The sequence below is a fragment of the Cyanistes caeruleus genome, chromosome 12, assembly GCF_971803275.1.
Source record: "Cyanistes caeruleus chromosome 12, bCyaCae1.hap1.1, whole genome shotgun sequence".
NCBI classification, from domain to species: domain Eukaryota; kingdom Metazoa; phylum Chordata; class Aves; order Passeriformes; family Paridae; genus Cyanistes; species Cyanistes caeruleus.
Genome location: NC_141712.1, coordinates 9,676,456 through 9,697,700, shown reverse-complemented (window position 1 = coordinate 9,697,700; position 21,245 = coordinate 9,676,456). Strand labels below are relative to the sequence as shown.

General features: G+C 37.0%; 1 protein-coding gene across 1 annotated transcript in view; it reads right to left on the bottom strand.

The window, feature by feature from the left end:
- The window catches only part of NKD1 (NKD inhibitor of Wnt signaling pathway 1), a 263,749-nt gene that overhangs the window by 241,862 nt on the left and 642 nt on the right, over positions 1-21,245 (bottom strand). Inside the window, exons 2-5 of the mRNA XM_086847543.1 lie at positions 20,566-21,224; positions 18,269-18,425; positions 14,012-14,156; positions 13,350-13,447 (exon numbers count right to left, since the gene is read on the bottom strand). The gene's annotated coding sequence lies outside the window, so the exon portion shown is untranslated. The remainder of the gene's footprint in view (positions 1-13,349; positions 13,448-14,011; positions 14,157-18,268; positions 18,426-20,565; positions 21,225-21,245) is intronic.

Below are 21,245 nucleotides of genomic sequence, written 5' to 3'. Positions count from 1 at the left end.
TGCTAAACTTAATCTCATGGGCCCAGTTAAAAACATTGCTGAAGTCACCTGGCACTAACTATATTGAGGACTACAAAATGAGATATAATCCATTTAATAGACACACACTTTGGCTGCTGCTCCTTGCTGGAACTCTATACATGGCATGCTTGCCTCTACTGCTACTGAAGATTAAAGCTAACTCAAGTACACATATAGGGGCTACAAAGGCACCAACATTTTGAAGTGTCGATGTGGCTCAATCTCACTTTGCTAAGAAATATAGGCTTACAGGTGGAAATGTTTCATTGAAAGCCACTGGCACTGGAACATGGGAACACTTTACCAAATTTCTGTTTTTACAACCAGTCTGCATTTTTCATTTTCCTTAGTCACTCCATGTTTTACTGAACCTGTCCTACTTCTTTGTTGAAGTAAGCAGAAACAGTGGTTATATATACTTGGAAGTTTGGAAACCAGCTAAATAGCCCTTCTACTAAGGCCACCCTTGTTAGAGTCACTGTTAAGTCAAAGTACATGGAAGTTCGGAAAGAAGAAATGTATTTATCATGTTAATACAGCAGAATTTTTCAACTCTCAGTTAATAAAGCTGATACTGAAAATCTTTATACAATGCATGTTATTCTGACTTGTACTGCATACAATATATGTCACAAACAATAATGCAATTAAGTCTTACTTCTTTGTAGTGGCACTTGGGGACTATTTGGATTAAATATAAATTTCTTAATCACCACTTCAGTGAAAAGATTTAGCCACTGTTTTGACATGCTACAGCATATCACAAAGTATCTTGATCCTCACTTACTAGATTTACACAGCAATGTCTTGGGTAAGCAATCACAATACATAGACATCTGTTATCTTTCTTATTCAGACAGCTCCAGAGGGAAATATTATTATACAGTGAGATTTTCAAAGGTAGAAAGAGAGTGAAGTATTCAGTTAATACTGATTTTTAGTCAGATGTCTAACTGCCTTTGTAGCTTCAGAAATTCTCTCATACATATTTAGGTAGCCCTGTGAGGAGCAGGGAGTTGGACTTGACGATGCTTTTGGGTCACTTCAGATAGAGATGGTTTATGATTCTATGGTTCCATCCTCACCTGAGACCCTGACCCATTCTGGCCAGTATCAAAAAGATAACAAATACATCAGGGGTTCATCAGTGTAATGACAGGGTCAGCACAGAGGTAAAGAGGAAACAAGCAGATGATTTGGGATTTATCTTCAAAAGGAAAGAAATACAAGCTAACAAGACAAAGATTTTAAAGTAACATGAATTGCAACTCAGACACAGTTTTTTACCCATCTCTAAACAAAAATCATTTTCTCACCCAATAAGATGAAAAGCAATATACCTAAACCTTCCAAAAGCCATACTATTCCCAGGCTTTTTTTCCACAATAATGAATTGATCAGTACTTACCTCTGACAGTAAGAAAACTGAAACTTGGAACCAAAGACAGTAACATTATTTCATAGAAGTAAATGTCATTATTTTTAGTTCCACTGTAGCAACCACACATTAGGATTTCAATTATCAAGGAGCTTTATTTTTTGTACCTTTTTGTAACTGTCCCCAAAACTTACACCCTTTAGACACATTCCTAATACAATCTCTGCATGTATGCATGCCCAATACATCTCATGCCCAATGTTGCTCTAAATTGGTTAGTTTGGAAGCAGATTATCTACTAGCACAAAGTACAGTACAAGTTAATCCTGAAAATATTTACCTAAAACCTCAGCAAGTGCTACAGCTTCCCCTAAGTTCTGTGAGGGAATTAGTGTCCCAGGATAGCCAGTTTGGACATACCCACAGTACACTAAAGTTCCTGCATATAAATCATTATAAAAATAAATTACAACTGTAGGACACTGCCTCATGCCTAATAATACTTGTCATTATTACAAAAGAGCTTTTATCAGAATTTTAAAGATTTGAATGAAGAAAATTTTTAGAAGTTTACAGGGCATAAATATCTCCTAATCAAAGGCAACTTGAAAGAAATCCTAAAGGTTACATGAGATTTACTTAGTCTCTTTTTTTCAATGAAAACTTAGTTGATGAAGATGGGAGGCACAGACATAGAGCACTTCAATTGCTGTAAGGTTTTTGATAAATAACTGTTCTTAATTCCAATTAATAATCAGAACTAAATAGGCAAACACAAGTGAATTAAAAAATGAGTCATTACTAAGATGAGATGAATCTGTGGTCAGTGGTTTTTCATGTTTTAAACACTGACAGAGAAGAAAATACAGAAATACTGATAAAGTTTGCAGGTATCAATACATGGAGAACTGAATCATAACAAGAACCAGTCATTTTTAATAAAAGAACAGATATAAATGAAGCCAAATCACAGATCTTGAACACCTCCTTTTTGACAGGATTAAATACTGTCTTGTGTCACACTTGTCTCTCTTCCTCCAGAGGATATCTAAGTGTCCTTCTTTTGAAGCAAGAAAATGGAAACTCAATAGAAAAGAAAAGCATTTCATAAAAGAGAAATACATGTGTTTACACTCCCAAAAGGATTGTGGAATTCTGTCTTTTTGACAGATTCTTAAAAACAGAGAAACAAACATGCTTCTACAAGTAAAATTAGTCAAGTAGTATGTGGGATATGCTTTCCTTAAACAACAGCAAAACAATTGAACAAACTTATTTTTCACATCTTCAGTGCAGAACAAAGAAGAGTGCCAGTTTCCTGGAGGTCACAGAACACCTGATATACTCATCTATATAGGATACTGTTGTGCAGAGTGATTACTACTATATACAGATCTAGAGGGCTCCCTGTTGTCAGGCAGATTGCTGTTGAGAATTTTAGGATGCTTAGAGTAGTTAATTAAAGAGAAGCACTGGGAGCATTGCGAGGCCATAAATTCCTCCCTCATAGCTTATGGGGCTCAGGGCTGGAACTTTCCATATGGCTGTTTTTAACTGGCATAAACTTGTTTTGACCTTAACCAGCATTTTAGTCTAATACTATACAGGGCAAAGAGAGAAAAAGCAGGGAGAAGTTACTAGTCAAAGAGGCTTGCATATATACCCAATTATATATATACATATATAATGGGAAAATCAGCACTCCTGATTTATCCACTGGTATGTTAAAAAGTTCAAAGCAAAAATAACATGGCATTTTATAATCTAGCTGTTCTAGAAGAACATAAATTAACACACATTTTGCAATCAAACCAGCAAGCACTTGAAGAACAGGTTTGTTGTATCTGTAAGTATCAAATATCATAAAACATAAATTAACGAGTCTGTAGATTATTAAATGACAGTTGAGATGCCAGCCTTCCTTTTTTTATCATGGAAGATATTCCCAGGATCTGTGACATCTGTGGTGGCTAATCCCCCATAGAGAAACTGACATTAAAAGGAATTCACACTGTGGTAAAGCCATACACCATTACAATGTTAGCTGTGGGTTTCCAAAGCTCTCCTGGATTCTATGCTGCAGAGCAGAACTGGAGTGAAAACTGACAAGGTTGGTTTCCACATTTGCATTGCAAACAATAGCTTTATAAACTGGGACTTTGAACTACCCCACTGTGGTGAAGATTCCCAACATCTTTCACAGGAAAAAAGAAAGATTGCAACACACCACTGTTCTCATCTGGTGTCCCGAATGACTTGCTTCTTTCAAGAAATACTTCTTTTCAATTGCTACCTGCTTCATTTTCAGCATTAAATGTGAATTTTTATAAGTTTGATAAAAATTAGAAGATATCACTATGAAATATCACTGTAATCTCTCCAAACAAATTGTGTGATTGACAAATGTATAGTTATTCACAACAGCTTCTCAGAAAAAAAAAATCACTAAGAACAAGGAATGAGCAAGTCAATTTTCTGTACCGCCTCATCTCAGGTAGTTAATCGTGGTCTTGCTTCCAGTCCAAAGCCACGCTCCACTGGTCTTCTATTCCTAACTGCATTCCTGTTCTTGCTTTCTCATAAAACCCTTCAATTTAACTACTTCTTTAATTTAATTTCAGGTAATTTAATGACAGTGTCATTATCTTTTGTTTTCTACCTTGTGCTTTTGGATTGCAAATCTCTTATCACTGGATCACCTCATTCTGATTTCATCAGAACCTTGCTGCACTAAAAGCCTTCCAGTACAAATTAGCTCAAAGTGTGACCCTTCCTTTTGGATAGAAAGTTAATTTTCAATGATTCCATCATTCTTCCCAAAGGGAAGAAACCCAGAAACCAGCAGATCGCTTCATAAAACGCCACTGTTTAAACTGAAACTTCATTTGTCATTTCTCCACATCAGCTGTACACAGCCACCTGCTTGAAAGAAGCTGGGGCAGCAGTTGTAAACCAGCAACTAATCAGGGCAGGCATCAGGAGGAAAACCCCAGAGCAAACTGTGTCAGTAAAAACAGAACTGCCATGGAACCCAGCTGCATCTGCATCCAGCATTTGCCTCTGCCAGAAAGAGTTGAAATAGGAAGCTATTTCTGCTCCATTACTTTTAGAAATAAAACTTCTAAAAGGGACATGACCTTTAAGGATTTCATACAAGGAACTGTAGAGCTCAAGCTCATTTACAACCCAGGACTAAGTCTTTATAGTGGTATGGCAGTAACTCCACACATAAAAACATCAAAATACTTCATTTCTACAGCATTAATCATACTTTCCACTAGCCTTGAAACACAGCATTCCTTCATTCAAAACAGCATCCCCAAAGTAATACTACATATTTTAACTTTGCTGCTATGATGAGAATAGCAATTACTGACTATGCACATACTTTGCACTTATTTAGTTAAAAATTACCCACTCTTTTTAAAGCTAGTATTTTTACTGGTTTATATGACAGCAAATATATAAACAAGACCATATTCACTTCTCATGTACATAAAATCACGCATTATGTTTATCTGAATTGCAACACTCTCCCTTCATTAAATATTCATATCTCACTAGAGCTTCATTGTTGTCTTCATTACATGAAATAATTTTTCAATGACTACTTCACTGTGAAGTATATAATAGCTAGGAATAAAGCATCAATAATTAGCACTGGGGAGAAAGAAAAAATTTAAACAAAAAGTCCAAAATAATTAAATAATTAAAATAAAGGTTCAAATTACCTCAGAGGAATCGCATCAAAAAAAGGCTGACGTGATATTCCAAAAGAATATAAACAATGTAAATAAAACACTGACACGCTTTTGTTCTCCCAGAAATGTCTAAGATAGGAGACACCAAGTCATTGGCTGGTAAATACTGTAACACCCCAGCTCAGACCTAGTCCACCTCATCAAGGTTCTGCCCCATCACTCTAAACTCTTTAATCTGTATAAGCACAAAATGAACATATTAATTGCTCCTCAGAAATCACGGATCTGCTGGGCACAGTGACAGTCTCAGGGAACTGGTGGTCCCCTGAAAGCACCTGTCTCACTGCACATAAACACAACAGCAACTCCATGCAGGGCTGCACTTTCTATTTACTCTGTATTTCATTTATTTTTAACCCAGGCACATGACAGATCACACAAGCATAAATCTATGTACAAACGAAGCCATCTACATGTTAAAAGCTTTAGATTTCTACTGGGAGCTGATGTAAATCATATTATGAATCACTGAAAATACAATTAGGTAAAGGTACAGGAAAATATTCTGAGCAATAACAGCTCAAAATATAAAAGTTGTAGCTCCACTCTGGTTTGCATTTAGATGGCAGGATATTTTGGATAAGGACCATTTTTCTGTGGGTAATTATAACACCTAGAACAGTGACCCTTGACTTATATAATGACAAAGAAGCTGCCAGAACACACATCAGACAGACAACCTTGTTGTATATTATTGTATAAAATATATTTGCATAATATAACATTATTGTTATAATGTTAACTGAAGCAAAACAATAGAACTAGGGATATCAAAATCCATAAAAAATATCTGAGAGTTGTCACATGAAGATGAGATCCAACACACTGCTAATTTGGCCTGATATCACAAAGAATAAGAAATGGTGAATTCTAGATGATAGTGTGTGAATATAGAGCCACAAAGTATATTTTCCCAACTACTAAGAAAACGTGCATCTAACTGTGAACTAAGACAATGAAATGTGGATCTTCAGTTCTACTTAGAAGCAGTAGTTCCTATATTTTAAAAATTGAAATCATGTCAGATATCCTTGCATTTATATCCAAATCTCAGCATTTCGGGAGAACCAATGCTGACCTAAATGCGGAATATTATTCTCAAATGAAATGAGTCAAAAAGAGGATAGCACAATCCTGACATTCTCTGCACACAAAAGGCTCCCAGTCATCTTCCCATGGTCCTTAGGTGCATGAACAGACATTTGAGCTCTTCAATGGCCTCATGGATAAACTGCTGAAGATCAGGCAGCTCTCTAGGAGGTGGAATTGACCTAGTGGTGGTCTAAACTGTCTGCAGGCTGGCAGGTACAGGAGACATGTGACATTATAAGAGCAGGTCTTTCTTTCTGGTAACAGCCAAGAAAGGCAGCCACCACTCCCAACAGCCCTAAAGTTCTAGGAATTGGGCCAGGTGGACTGAGGTTTTTCTTCACTTTTCAATGCTAAAATCAGCCTGAAGATTTTTGGCAGTCAATCCAGCTATATAAAGGCAACTTGAAGCAGCCAGAGGCAAAAAAAAAAAAAAAAAAGTAGGCGGCTGGAAAGTCAAGGGCACAGGAAGAAAGGCATGGTAATACATCCCTGAGAGAAAGTAGGAGAGCAAGTGCACTCTCTAAAACAAAGGACCAGGAACTTCAAACCAAGAAATTATTTGCTGTAGTTTGATCTCAGCCATGTTTAGATAAGCAATATTATAGGCATTTTCTATTTTCTGTGAATAAGGAACAGCTTTTATGTGTCTTCCCATATGAAAATTTCTTCTCTTAGCAGAAATAGTAAAACTCTGAACAAGTAATAAAGCTCTTTGGCTATTAATAGCCTACATTTATGAAGTACCAGTTGTCATCAAGAATACTCAGTGTGCCAGTCACTCCCAAAGTCACAGACCCATCATTAAATATCCAGCAAATGGTTGTGTGGCTAGTAAAGGGTAGTGAAACATAAATCTACATTTGGCTAAAAATAAATAGGGGAGAAGAAATTTGACCAAATTCGCTATGGACACCATACATTTCTACATCTCTGGTTTAAAATATGTTCTTCCTAAGTACTCATGTAAAATGCCAACAACATATTCTAATGCGTTTAAAGAATTAATTTTAAAAGAGTAATGTGATTTGCCATAGCACCTGCCATAGATGTAACAAAGAATTCAAACTGAGAGGTCACGTTAGCATTTTCCTTCAGGAAAACTCTTTCATCCAAAAGATATAAATTGCTCATTCTAATAAGTCAGATATTCTAGGTACTACTCACTAGCAGTGGAATTTACCAGAATTTCCCTTTTCTGCAAACATTGCCCAGTCTTCCCTCCTGTGTTTTCACATTACATTGAGCTTTAAAGCAAGGGTCTCATGACAAAAATTCTTGTTTGGTGGACATCCTTATAGCCTCTGCATCAAGAAACATTTGGAGCACCTGAAACTATTCTTCTAAATTGCAGAGTTATCTTGCATTTAGATAAATTGTGTGAGTCTTTTGTATTCTTAGGGAACCACATTCCCTGGTCAAACAAACAAGATCCATCACTTCCAGTTACACTGACCAGCAGAGTTCTACATAACCAGTCCCCACTAATAAATATCCTTCCACCCAAAAGGATAACCAGTAGGACTAATCTGAGAAGGTAAGCTAATATTATTCAAAAGTGTTAACTGGAATCCATGCTAAAATGAAAAGGAACACAATAACCCAAAAGTTCAATATAATTGCCAACATTTTTCTCTTTTGTGTGTCCTCTAGAGAACAGCCCAAAACTGAGCCAGGCAACCAACATAATAGCATGAACTGAAGTTTCTTTCATCTAAAATGACCCAAAATGCCCTCCTGGAAAAAAAAAAAAAAAAGAAAAAGGAAAAAAAAGAAAAAAAAAAAAAGTGGGGGGAGGAACTTGTCTTCCCACACTAGTGCTAAATCTCTGTGTTAAAAATCCATGCAAATCTAATGCAATGAAGAAATGTGATGAAAATGAAATTAATGTACTTCTGTACATTTGAGGATTTGGAAGAATCCCCCTTTCTTTTGAACATATAAAATGAAAAGATCCACAACACCCAGAAGGCTGTGAATAATTATTTTTACTAACAGGACTGCCAGAAATTTTTAAACACTTACTAAGCACAAGATTTCAAGATTAAAAAAAAATTAACTTTTAAGTTTTTTCCCCAGATTCCTTTCCTCAAAAGACTTCACATAAAGAACTTATTTCAATTTTCCCCTCTATTAAAAATAAATGACATTAATAAAGCCAAAAAGGAGGAATTTCTATTCATCTAAATTCTGCAAGGAAGCATATTTATGCAGATAGATTTGGAAGTGAACAGTACAAACCATTCAGAAGTTTGGCTGCACTGCCTCAGGTTAGGCCTTCCTTGTGACGTAAACAATAAACTCCATTTTGCTATTGAATCAGATTCCTAAAACTTACTGATTGCACAGGTGCCACTCTAACAGCATATTCTCACAGCTGATACAAAATATATCTTCATCTTATTTCTTGTGAACTTTGAGTAGCTGAAGCTCTGTATCACTCTGGCAAATGAAGGCTACAACACAGAACTCAGAATTATTTACAGTGAAAGCCAACAAATAGCTCAAATTCTTCTGTTGTTTGCACTGAAGTAATCCTAAAGTAACTTGATTTCTAGAACCAAATTGAGTTTTGATTGAATTTTGTCTGAAATACTTCAGGAGTTGTGTTAACAATTAACTGTAAAAGAGTGAAATAGTCTTTTTCCCCTTGTGGGCTAAGCCATACTCTTCCAAGGAGGAAGCACTAACCTGTTTATGACCTATAGCATTCCTGAGGAGATATATCTATCCTGTTTTGCTGTTCTCACTTGCTGATCAGCAAGTGTTCCTATCAACTTAGGATCTCTAGAACATGTTGCTGTGGGCTGCGAAATCCCAAACTACCAAGACTGAAAAGGTTTCAAGTATTTTTACCCTTTGTAAAACCTGATCTCAGCTCTCTTACATGGTAGTCAAGATGGTGGTGTAAGAAAAACCAAAACTCATCCTGGCCACAAAGTGTCTGGGATCTCATATTCACAGAACAAGCTTTCTCTGTATAAAGAAAATATCAGAAACCTGATGCTCAGTGCTGTTTCTAAAACAAAGGGGTTTGTAATCTATCAGCAGTCTTTCTGACTCTAACTGAACAGGTTTAATCAGCTCTCTGTTGGCTACAAGAGGTCGTCACATTTACACACTTGCTCCCTAATTTCACCAAATTAAGCCAGGTGCTTTTTCCTTTGGTTATGATTGTAAAAACAGTGGGTATCTAGTGCCCTATACAGCAAGACAGGCGGAATTCTTTGATTGAATAGCTGCCAAAGAATTTAAGAAAAAAATGTTGTCAATATTTAAGAACAGCCCATACAACTTCTTTACTAAAAAATGAAATGTACCTGAAGTATATTCAAGGCAATTATTCACCTCTGTAAACCAGGTGAAAGCACTGGTACCGTCTGGTTAAAATCCATACTGGATTTTGATTCCAAATCTACTCTAGAAAAACAACTACTCTGGTTTATTAGATCAGTTTGTGAGGTGTATAAATAAGCACCCTTGATAGAATGATAAAGTTCTGACAGTCTGCAATAGCCTGGGGAGACTATTCAATATGTCATTGTGCTAAGGAAGTGCTGTACTTTTGTGAAATGCTTTAATACAGTGATATTGACAGGACCAAGAGAGCCTAAGGTAAATAAATATTGTCTCCTTTTTGAGAAAGCTGTTTATTTCATGGTATCTTCATCCTTAATAAATGCTTAGACTCACTTTATGAATTACAGTTTTATCACAAAATAAGGATTATTTTAGTCATTTCAGTGAAATACACCATGACACCTCCAGGCAGGTAAAAAGCTGTTCAGGCATTGTTGAGTCAGGCAACAACAAGCAGCTGTAGAACATCTGCATGTTAGTTTTGAAGACTAGAGACTTACATAATCTTTATATATCCAAAGAACAGGATGAACCAAGAAATTATGTTTTATCTACCTAGCAGATTTTTCTGTATTATTTCTGTATTTGTCTACATGGGAAACTAATAAAAGCAGGAAATAATTTCAAATCAAGTAGAATAAAGCTGTTCTACTTCTCATCCTTCATTTTTTAGCAGATATTATCATTTCACAGAACAGGCTGTTACTTTTTGTTTATATTTAGTGTTACATGTCTTTCAAGATCATGTACTGAGCAACAATCTAAAATAAATTAATACACTCAGCAAGAGATGAAAGAAAACAAAAATAATGAAGAGACAACATAGTGTAATACTTGTTATAAAATAAAGAGTTTGTGAGATCAGAGGGATAAAAAAAAAATCAGTGTAACTAAAGGTTTAGGTGAGATTTGGGGTCAGACTCTACCTCTCCTTTGATTGTTTTTTCTCAACAGACCTGCAGCCCCAGCATATAATGTGTACTTAAGACAAGGCACCTGTATAATTGGAGATGTTCTACCCTCCCCTGGCTCCCTGTCCATAGTGGGCCTCTGTGTCTTGGCTCAGACATTAACTCCCCTGATAAACTCTGATTAAATATGGAGCATCTTAATGGACTACTGCATATACTAATGTCATCTTTATTGCATAGCATATAAAAATACAAACTGAAATAGCTAAACTATATGTAGGAAATAGTATTAAATATTGTAGTATATTAAAACCATTAAGAATTTCATGCAGAAAATCTCAAAAAATTGCACAACAAAATTGCACATAGTTCTTTCTCCTCCTACTCCAGCAAAGTAAGAGGAAATATCACAGCCATATTTGCATATACAAATCTGCTTTTGAATTCTGAACCCTGACTCTTCAAGTCAAGCTTAACTGGTATCTTGAACTGGGAGTAGAGTTTCTAAATTAGCTGTTATTACTTTTGTCTGTACTCCTTCACTGTTTATCCCCAAGGCACCATGGCAGTTCGTAGTTGACCACCAGGGAACAAGGCAGAAAGCTGTTAAAACAGAAGCATCTGTTAGAAACAAGGGTAGAGGGGCTCCTGCTGCTGCTGTGGTAATAGAGAAAACCAAAAATGTGACTGCAACACAGACCAAGAAAAAGTTCTGCAGAGACTATGAGTTAATAGTGCTCATATCATTTCTGTCTCCATTGCTGCTCTGTCAGATGGACCAATGCAAGACCAAAACACCACTTTGGTAAAGATCTTTATAGATACTTAATATCCCTTCACCTTGTCTCATCTACTCACAGCAAGCACAAAGCTCCTGATTTCTGTTCCTTCTTGGCTATGAGGTTGGCTTAGCAATACACCTCTGCAAAATGTTCTAGTTTTTACCACATTATCTACTGCTGTACCAGCATTATTCCCTTTCCATGTTTTACATCACAAATTATGTCAGAATAATAATGAATCAAATCAAAACACAGAATGACAGTGTTTACCTGATGTGAACATGCTCTGAGAGTGAAATTAGACTTGCTAAAATGCACATGCATAAAACTCTCATCTTTTATATACCTCATCCAGTGTTCTCGAAAATATATAAGTACATACTATGAACAAAGTAGTTCAGCACAAAATGAAACTATGCTATGCCTGCTACAAGTTCAATGTCCAACAAAAATTAGCTTTTACATGTTGTGGGAACACCTCTTGCATCATAGTTTAAGACTCATGGATTTTTTCTATTTTTTCATATCCTTCCTCATCGAGCTTTTCTCAATGGTTTTCTCACAACTGTTAACAGAAATCCAAATTTTCCAATTATCTGTGAGTTTTGCTCCATGTACTGACATGGAGATACATGTACATGACTGTGTATAGTAAGCATGTCCTGACATGCTTAGCTATGGCCATCTTCCTAAGCGATGCTTTCTTAAAACCTTGCTATTTTCATCCATTTCTTCCCTTGTGAAACAAGGTCATTTTAAGCACATTACCTGTCAAGTTTCAGTCATTGCTATGTAAACATGTATTTTTCTTCTTATGGTTGCTCAAATGAGTGGTAAATTGAGTCAGGTAGAATTGAGATCCTAGCACTTTCTTAAAATTACAATTAGACTGATAAGAATTTAATGATCTTGCAATCTACTGGTGAAAACTCTCATTTAAGTTACAGTCTTGTTAACTTTTCTTCCTTCACTCTAGTGAAAGCCAAACATATAAATGGGGGGAAGGAAATGAAGTAATACAAATTATACAGAAATACGTTTAAATGGTAATCATCAGTACTTCAGTTAAATATCCCCAAACAATCATTCAGAATGTTTTTGATGCTAACATCTTTAATCATTTTGCACATCCAGAATAGATTCTATGACATTTTGACTTCAGCATTTAGTTAAAAACAGCAACAAGCCAAAAAAACAAACCAAAAAAAAGTGTTTCAGTAAATATTATCATAAAACATGGATTTGAATTTAAACAAAAAATAAGCAACCTGACTGTCAATCAAAACATTAAGAAAAAACACTGTAAACTTTATCTTATTTCATCCTGCAATTCTTCTCAATAATGTTTGTTTATAGCAATAAAAATAAGTATTACAATATCCTAGATAAGAACTCTTTATTATGATTAAATAAACCTAGTGCTATTTCATCTTTAGAAAGAGATCAGACTTGCAAAGAAATACTCAATAGTAATTTGAAAACCATGTTATGCTACACTTGCATTTAATAAGGTAACAATTTACATTTATGCAGTACCTTTTATCCCAAAGCAATTTACAATTTACAGCCAGAGATTATCACTTCATCTCCAGTGGAACTCAGCAACTGTGAAGTGTTGCTCTGTACAAATTCTGGTAGGTAACAATAAATATAAGGTTTCAGTTGAATAACTGTGACTCTTATATTTATACTATCAATTAAATCAAACAAAAATATTAAATTATTTTTCTGAAGTTACATTGCCCTTTTTACCTACCATCTACAAGAAGCAGAAAAACATTTGCCTTTTAAAGAGTGTCTAAAATACAGCAATATTGCTGGTGCAGCAAGGATTCTGAAAGTGCCATCTAAGATATGGGTAGAACTTCTTCCTGAACTGCTTCTTATGAAGAGTGTTTAGGAGTAGCTTGGGATCAGAAGCCACATTTAGAAATACTTCTGATGTTCAGATATGTCAATATAGACATTTAAGGGAAAAAAAATATGGATATACAAAGCATTCAAAATGTAACAAGTTCGATTTTATCCACTAGAATAATCATCTTACCTTAAAACAGGTTATATACTTCTATTTTCTGTGAATTTACTCTCTGGAATGCACACTTTCACCTTACAGCTTGTATCAACAAGGATGAATAATTGCTCCTTTAAAAGACAAAGAAACAAAACAAAACAAAAAGCATTGAAAGCAAGAAGTTATATGACTAAAAACACATTGGTTTTAGGGTAAAAACACTGTCTAGCTTGCTCTAAGGTTAAACAAAATCAATTTTGTTGTTCCAAGAAAATTTGGCACGAGCATAAGTATGACTGAAATTCAGGCTTTCCTGTATAGAAAAACAAGGACGTGAATGAAAAGGACAGAAAGTATAAAACACTGATAAATGTGTAAACACCTTCTTGTCCAATCAGCATGTGGAACCACCTGACATGAGATATGTCAAAACATATATCAAAACATGAAAAACAAAACTTAAAATTTCAGCACCAGTGGATCATTTCATCCTCAGCACACAAGACAAAGTCCTTCAAGAAATAAATGCCCAACACTGGGATGTAACACCTGGACCTGACCATGCCATGACACATTTAAATTGCCTAACACAACTCTATGTAAACTTTCATAAAATATTAAGCAATTTTTAGAATTTGTAGTCTCCTTTGGAGACTATGACCACAGAAGGGAAAGAAGAGTTCACAAAAACCTACATAAAAAGTCCATTTCAGTTCCAGGATCAGGTTCTGATTCTTGCCCCAGGGCCTCCAGAGGGCTGTGGTTCAGTTGACCTTCTATCAGACCCTAGCAGAGTGGGGAGGAGGAAGACACTGCAACAAGAGGCAGCTCTCTAAGAACCTGTTGGTGACAGAACCAGACAGATCACTGACCTGATTGATTTCATTTCACAGGATACACAAAAGTCCTACAAGAAGTGGCCATATTGTCATTTCTATGTTTTAAATTAATAGAAAGAACAAGGAAAGCACTAATTGATCATCTGCCGTGAAAAGATTTGGAGAAATACTTAAAGCAGCAACATGAATACCCTGTCAGAATAAATTATAAAACATGCATTTCTATATATATCTCAGAGTAAATACTTCATGCAGTCTGACAAGGCCATTTTGAATTGATCACACCCAGTTCTTCTCGGACACTCATGCATAAACACTTGCTACAACAATATTAATGAGCAATGACATAAGGAATTTTGTTTTAACCAAACAGACTCCATCTGAACAGTTCCATGCTTAAACCCATAAACTCCTTCCCCACCTCCCTTAGGCAAATGAGGGTTTTTACTTTAAAGGTGAAAAAATTGATCATATAGACGTCATTTCATACATTTTTTTCAGCAAACCCTTCCAAGAGAAGTGCAGTATAATAAACAGAAACATAACTAGGCTACAGTGGAGCCGTGTTCCTCCTTACAGAATGTATTCACATCCCCCCTCATTCTACATCAGGGTAGTTATTTGCAGACTTTGAAAGAAGTAAAAATGCTTCAGAGTCTTAGCAAACCAACCCAGCCAGACAAATCTCTCACAGTTTGAATTTCATTTCATTTTCTCTGCAACTGTCACTTTCTGACCTCAGCCAATCTTTTCTAAAGACCGTATTCTACTACATGGGTTTAGAACAAAACAAAACAAAAGAGCAGAAGGTTAAACCAAAATATCTTAGTGATTTCTAAGAGATTTATGGTTTGCACCAGGTTCTAAACATCTGAATATTGAAATAATATTATTTTGGTTGCATCTATTCAGTAATCTGAAGGGCCAAGTGACTTCTCAATACATTTTTTTATGCTGCTCTCCTCCTAGCTTTCACTCAGAGAACAAAATCACAGAGCATATCACAGGAGCTATAGAAGCATGCTACAAATTGTGAGTCCCTATCCACACTACATCTTTGTATGTCAGTAAAAAATCACATGGAAATTTCAGGAGACAGTATGTGTAACATAAGAAGATCAATTATCTGCCACCTGGCTTGTGGTCAGAAAGTTAAAAATATTCCTGCTCTAATTTATGCCAAAATTTGTGGAGTGCAGAAGGTATTCCAGGAGAATGTGATCCAGGATTTCATTATCCCTAAGACCAAGCATCATAAGCAGCAGATAACTGTCACTGGTGTTGTCTGTCTTCTGAAGCACCAGAGCACACCCTGTACCAACAAAAAGAGTCAGTCCCTCCTTACAGACAACATGTGAAGATCTCACTTCTACTTGAAGTTTGATGTTTCTATCAAACAGGAATGGAAACTTCTTTCTTTTTCCTTCATTTTTTTCCGTCCCCCAGAAAAGAAAATTCTTTTTACCACTGCAGAGCAATAGTTTGACTAACACTGACATTCCTTAGTGGACCCCATTTAGCACAGAAACTGTTTATTTCTGCTAGAATTTGCAGTGCAGCATTATAGTGATTCTTTTATCTTCATTTTTCTCCCTTGACATGAACACCAGTGCATACAATATGAAAGTTAGTCTCTGCACACACTGTTCTGCAGACTCTGTGGCATCCTGATGAGCTCAAACACCTTCCTTAAAGAAGTTTAAACTAAAGGTGACAGAAGGCTGGATCTTTAATTCTTCTTATTGCACGGAGAAATATAAATAGGCCCCATCAACATGCCCTTGCACCCATCAGCCTTCCCTTTGGTGCTCCCTGCACAAGTGTCCCTGTGTTTCACATGGACAAGTGTCCATGCATTTGCACAAGGCTCTTGGTGGCCATTCCCTCTGTTTTCTGGCCTGTGCAACTCAAGCCACCCCCAAAGCACTGCAATGCCACAGCTCCTCCCAGCTCCTCAGTCAGTGTATAAAATACAAATACCTGGGGAGAAGCTGCCGCACCTGTTGGGAATGTGAAGGATGCCAGACTCCAGCAGATGGAAACCAAAGCTGTTGCGCAGTGTGGGGACACTGCAGATCCCACGTGGCCCTCTCCATTTTTAAATTATACATTTCCCACAGAGAACTGTATCAGGATTTCTGAACCAGCTAAGAGACCATTAACACCCTGAATGCAAACACTTTCAGAAAGAGCTGAGCTAAACCCAGAACTTATCCCACAAAATCTGCTTGACTACTTGCATGAAATTAAAGGTCTTTAAAAAGTAACCATTCATGTAATGTCTTGTACTTGCTTAATCAGATAATAAGCAAACAAAAATGGTCTATTATGTAAATTTCCTTCTCTTGAATATGACAAGGTGCTTTTCCTTTGCATATTACACCACCAAGTGGCCTAATACTCTTATTTTTTGCTCAATGTGTTTCCTCTAGAGACACCACTACACAAAACAAAATTTAATTGAAAAAGGTGAATTGCTACCTAAACAAAAAAAACAAAAAAAACCACAAAAAACAACCAACTGGAGTATCATCTAAGACATTCAGTTAGACATTTGTTTTAAACTTTGTCCTATTATAGCTTGGAAGTGCAAATTTAATACAAGTACAAATTTCATCATCCTTTTTCCTCTTACAACAATTTAAATCTTACTAGGAAAAGGTTTCTTTCCATATTATTTGGGTAATACAAATATCTAATGGAGCATTATGATGTGCCTGCTATGAGCACAGGCATTTTCAGATATTTTATTCAATTTAAAACACAACAAAAGTAATTAAAATACATACTCAGGGAAAACAAATGTTTAGGAGTTTAACTAAAGTCTGGCTAAGTGTGTGAATCAAGGAAGTTCAGAATTGGCTGGTAGTATCTTAACTGAACAAGCAAATCTTGCATGTATCTGAAATGAGCAGGACTACATATATGAGTGAGGGCAATGGGAACAGGCTTAGAATCATGAGTAAATATAATTTGGTCACATCACAAAAATTCTTAGGTTGGACTCATCAGTTCAACCTAGAGTTCAAACTTTTCATCCTCAATTTCAATGCCCAGTCTTATGCTGTTACCAGATGGTGTGGTTTTGTCTGGAAATCTACTCCATGTTTTGACCAAAATACATATATATATACATATAATCTACTGGCATCTGCCAGTAAGTCCCCAAGGAAATTACCTGCTGCAATTGCTAAGACAGGCTTCAGTTCCAACTTGTTTGCTGTTAAGGTTTCTCCCTTCTTTTACTCTGAATCCTCCATTTGACTAGGGAAAAGCAGGGATGATGGATAAATCCCATTTGTCCATCAATCTCCTCTCATGAGGATCCAGCTGAATCCTGTTTAATTTTCCCAACCTGTGCAGCAATAGCAGCCAAGAACCAAGGTCATAAATGTTTAAATTTCATGCAATTTCATGCATGTCTAGCAAAAATTTTGCTATTTTAGCTCAGAGGTGTGCAACAAGGTATTTCTTCAGGTTCACAAAATCACTTCAAAAGAGAATTATTAAAAGAGGTGCCAGCAGGATTTGGGCAAGGTCACAGGAAACATATTTACAAAACACAGACTTGTACAAATATAAACATGCACAGATCCTAGAGCATGATCCATATGAGCGCTCTAAGGCAAATAATAATATAATCATCCCTATGACTGAATTACAACCTGATTACAAAGTTTATTACAGTCATAAGGTTCTTGGGGTAGAAACAGATAATTGCCTATTTTCATGAGTAAATGAATTAGACATTTCAGTGCTAAACTGAAAAAAGAGAAAATGCATCATAATGATGAAACTGTCTATTTAAATTAAGGGAAAAAACTTGATCTGTCAGAGTGGATTTTGTCAGGACATGGAAAATGACAATGACCCTTTAATGCTCAGATATCAAGAAAATAGTCATATTGATCACATTTTCAGCTAATGAGTAACTGATTTAAAATTCATATTAATAATTCAATCAAGAAAATATTGACTATGTTCTTTACTTCAGCCATAGGTGTTCAGGTATTTTTAGAAATGTGTGTTGGTGTAAAATACAAGTTTAAACTGAATGCCTGTCACAAAAACTTTGTTCCAGTGTTTCCATGTGTCACAGACTACAAACCAAACCTGCTTATGAAAAACTCCCAGTGGCTGTAGTATCCCAGGTTTCTACATGCTTGTGCATTCACAGGCACCTGCTTCCAAAGCCTTTGGCACACTCTCCTCCTGTGCCTTGAAGCAGCCTCTGCATCTTTCTACTGTTGTCAGGATCTACCTCTTCCTCCTGAAGCAGTGATTAAAGAAACAAGGTTCCACTAAATTTTTTCATATCTCTGTTAACACATTAAATCATAATGCCTATGCTATATACCCACTGAGCAAAGACAAGCCCAAATATGACCCTGCTCATTGCATTCTTCTTTTTTCATCTGGGGGAAAAAAACCAAACCAAACCAAACCAAAAAGCCAATTTAAATAATTACAAATATTTGATGTCTAGCTAAATGAATATATACTAACATGATCTTATGCTTTCCCTGGGTCTCAATAAAAGTTCTCTATGAGCTGGAAAAGGTATATGTGAAAACACTTGGACATCTTGGAAGTGTTGAAGGCTAGACTGGATGGAGCTCTGCGTAACCTGGTCTACTGAAAGGTGTCCCTGTCTGTGGCAGAGGGGCTGGAACTAGGGGTTTGTCTTTAAGGTCCTTTCCAGCCCAAACCATTCATGACTCAATGATCTATTTTCCAACATTTTCTCTGTAGTGGCTGACAGTGATAACACACATTATTGTCTCTCACTTTTAAATGCTAGTTGCTTTAGATACTTGACACAGATTAAGAAAATGACCCTCAGAAAACATGCAATAAATTGAAACTATTAATTCTTCACATTAAACCAACAAGAATGAGACACGACTGTCTTTCTAATATCAAACAGTGACAGCTCTTCATAGGCTTGCAAATGGTGTTTCAGACACTATGACCAGCTAGGGTATGAGGGGTTTGGAGGGGGAAGAAATACTGATCTTCTAATGGGAAAGCAAAGCTTCCCAGGATGGTAACAAGGTACATAAAGTCAGTTACATACCAAGGATGGTAACGTCAGTGTGTATTCTAGGTGTGTGTGAGGACTAACTGTTCAGAAGTATCCTTTTCTGACCCAGAGGATGCTATTGAAAGACACACCTAGCATCTCTCAATATTGGCCAGATCTCACATTACTTGCCTGTGTGTAATTTTCTGAGATTTTATTAAATTCAGGGCAAGATAAGTCAGGAAATTTCAGAATAACAATTGAACAAACGATCTTACCATATGTCATTTAAAAGAAAAAACCTTAGAAAGTCTGCCAATCTTGTGGGAACAGAGGATATAGCAACATTTTTTTCATTCTATAAAACATGTCCCTTAAATATTTACTAGTCTTGTATTTTCTACATGTGGCCACATCCCAAGCAAAAGCCCTCTACCTCTCATTAAAGTATGCTTAAGAACATTCACTGCATATGTAATAAGAGTTTTAAAGGATCCAGATGTGAATTAGAAAAACAACTGTGTCCATTATAACTGAATTTAAAACTACTGGAATAAGATCAAGCAGGAAAGCTGTGGTTTATTCCAGAGCACCACCCACACAATTCTCTGAGTAGGATACCAAATGACAGTAATGTAACCAGCAAAATACAAAACAAAGTTGTCACATGTGATTACACTCCCAGTGACTGAATGGACAACAGGCAAGAGATTTTCTTGATCTGCACAAGCTCTCAAAACAAACCTTGTATCACTGTACAGCCATACATATCATAAAATTCTAATTAACAACATTTTTGGTTTTCTTTTTGGCTATAAAACATCACATATGATTCAACAAACTTGAGGAGTACTTAGAGGAATATTGTGTGGGAATAAATTAAAGCTTCTCTTTTGAAATAGAAATAGTTTATTTTTGCACTCCAAACTTCAGAGAAGTGAAAATTTAAGATGCATTATTGAAGAGGCCTTGGCAGAAAATAATACCAATACAGTGCTGTTGAAACAGCAATGACTGCAGCTTAAGCAATAGCAACAAATACACTATGAACTTTGAAAGACTACAATCAGAGTTGCATTTAATTTTGAAAACCAGCTGCTTGCTTTGGGAGCACTCCCAGGCAAGGCAAATGGGCAACCTCTAAAATTTCTAGAGGTCAGAATTTCTAAGTTATTTATGACCCGTAATGAACAATAGATATATTTTCCTTAGAGTTTTAACCTGATCATAAAGTATTTGCTTTCAAAAGTAGTGAACAAGTTTAGGCACTCAATCAGCAAGGCTGAGCCTGTCCTGAACTGAGCAGGACAGGCACAACCATCACTGCTGTTTGTCAGGGATGGCCCTGGACAGACATGTCCCTTGGATGGGTACGGACTACACATGCCTCTGCCAACTGCTCTTCGGGTAGACACATCCTCTGCTCTTCTCACTGGTACAGATTTAGGCACAGGTTCTCAAATCCAGGAACAGCAAGCCTTTGTCCTGGATTGAGCGTCTGTGGTGAGCTGGAGCTCTTGCCTGATGTGCCCGGCCAGCAGCAGCCAGGTCGTAGCCACATCCCAGGCAAGAAGCCGCCAAACCTCGCAGGCCTCTTGGCATCCAGTCAAGTGCAGAGTAAACTCTTCCATCAGGACGGGCTGCCACGGCACCCCTCCTGCGGCTGTCACCTTCGGCCCCCGCCACACACAGTCATGGCAGGGGACATTCTGTGGCACCGGGTTCTGCGAACACTGCAGGACTCAGGGTGAGTACTCGGGCGGGGGAGCCACCGTCCCTGAGGGTGTTTAAGGACAGATCGGACGTGGCACTCGGTGGCAGGGTCTGGTTGACAGGGCAATGATCGGTGACAGGTGTGACTCGATGGCCGCAGAGCTCTTTTCCAGCCTCAATGGTTCTGTGCCCCCGTGAATCCCGGCTCTTAGTCTCTGAAACGCTGCATTGCCCCGGGTTCCCAAGGGTGGAATAAGAGGGGCAGAGATGCGGGCACAGCCCGCCTCAGGCCGGGAGCAAGGGCCACCGCCGGGAGATGCGAGCACAGCCCGCCTCAGGCCGGGAGCAAGGGCC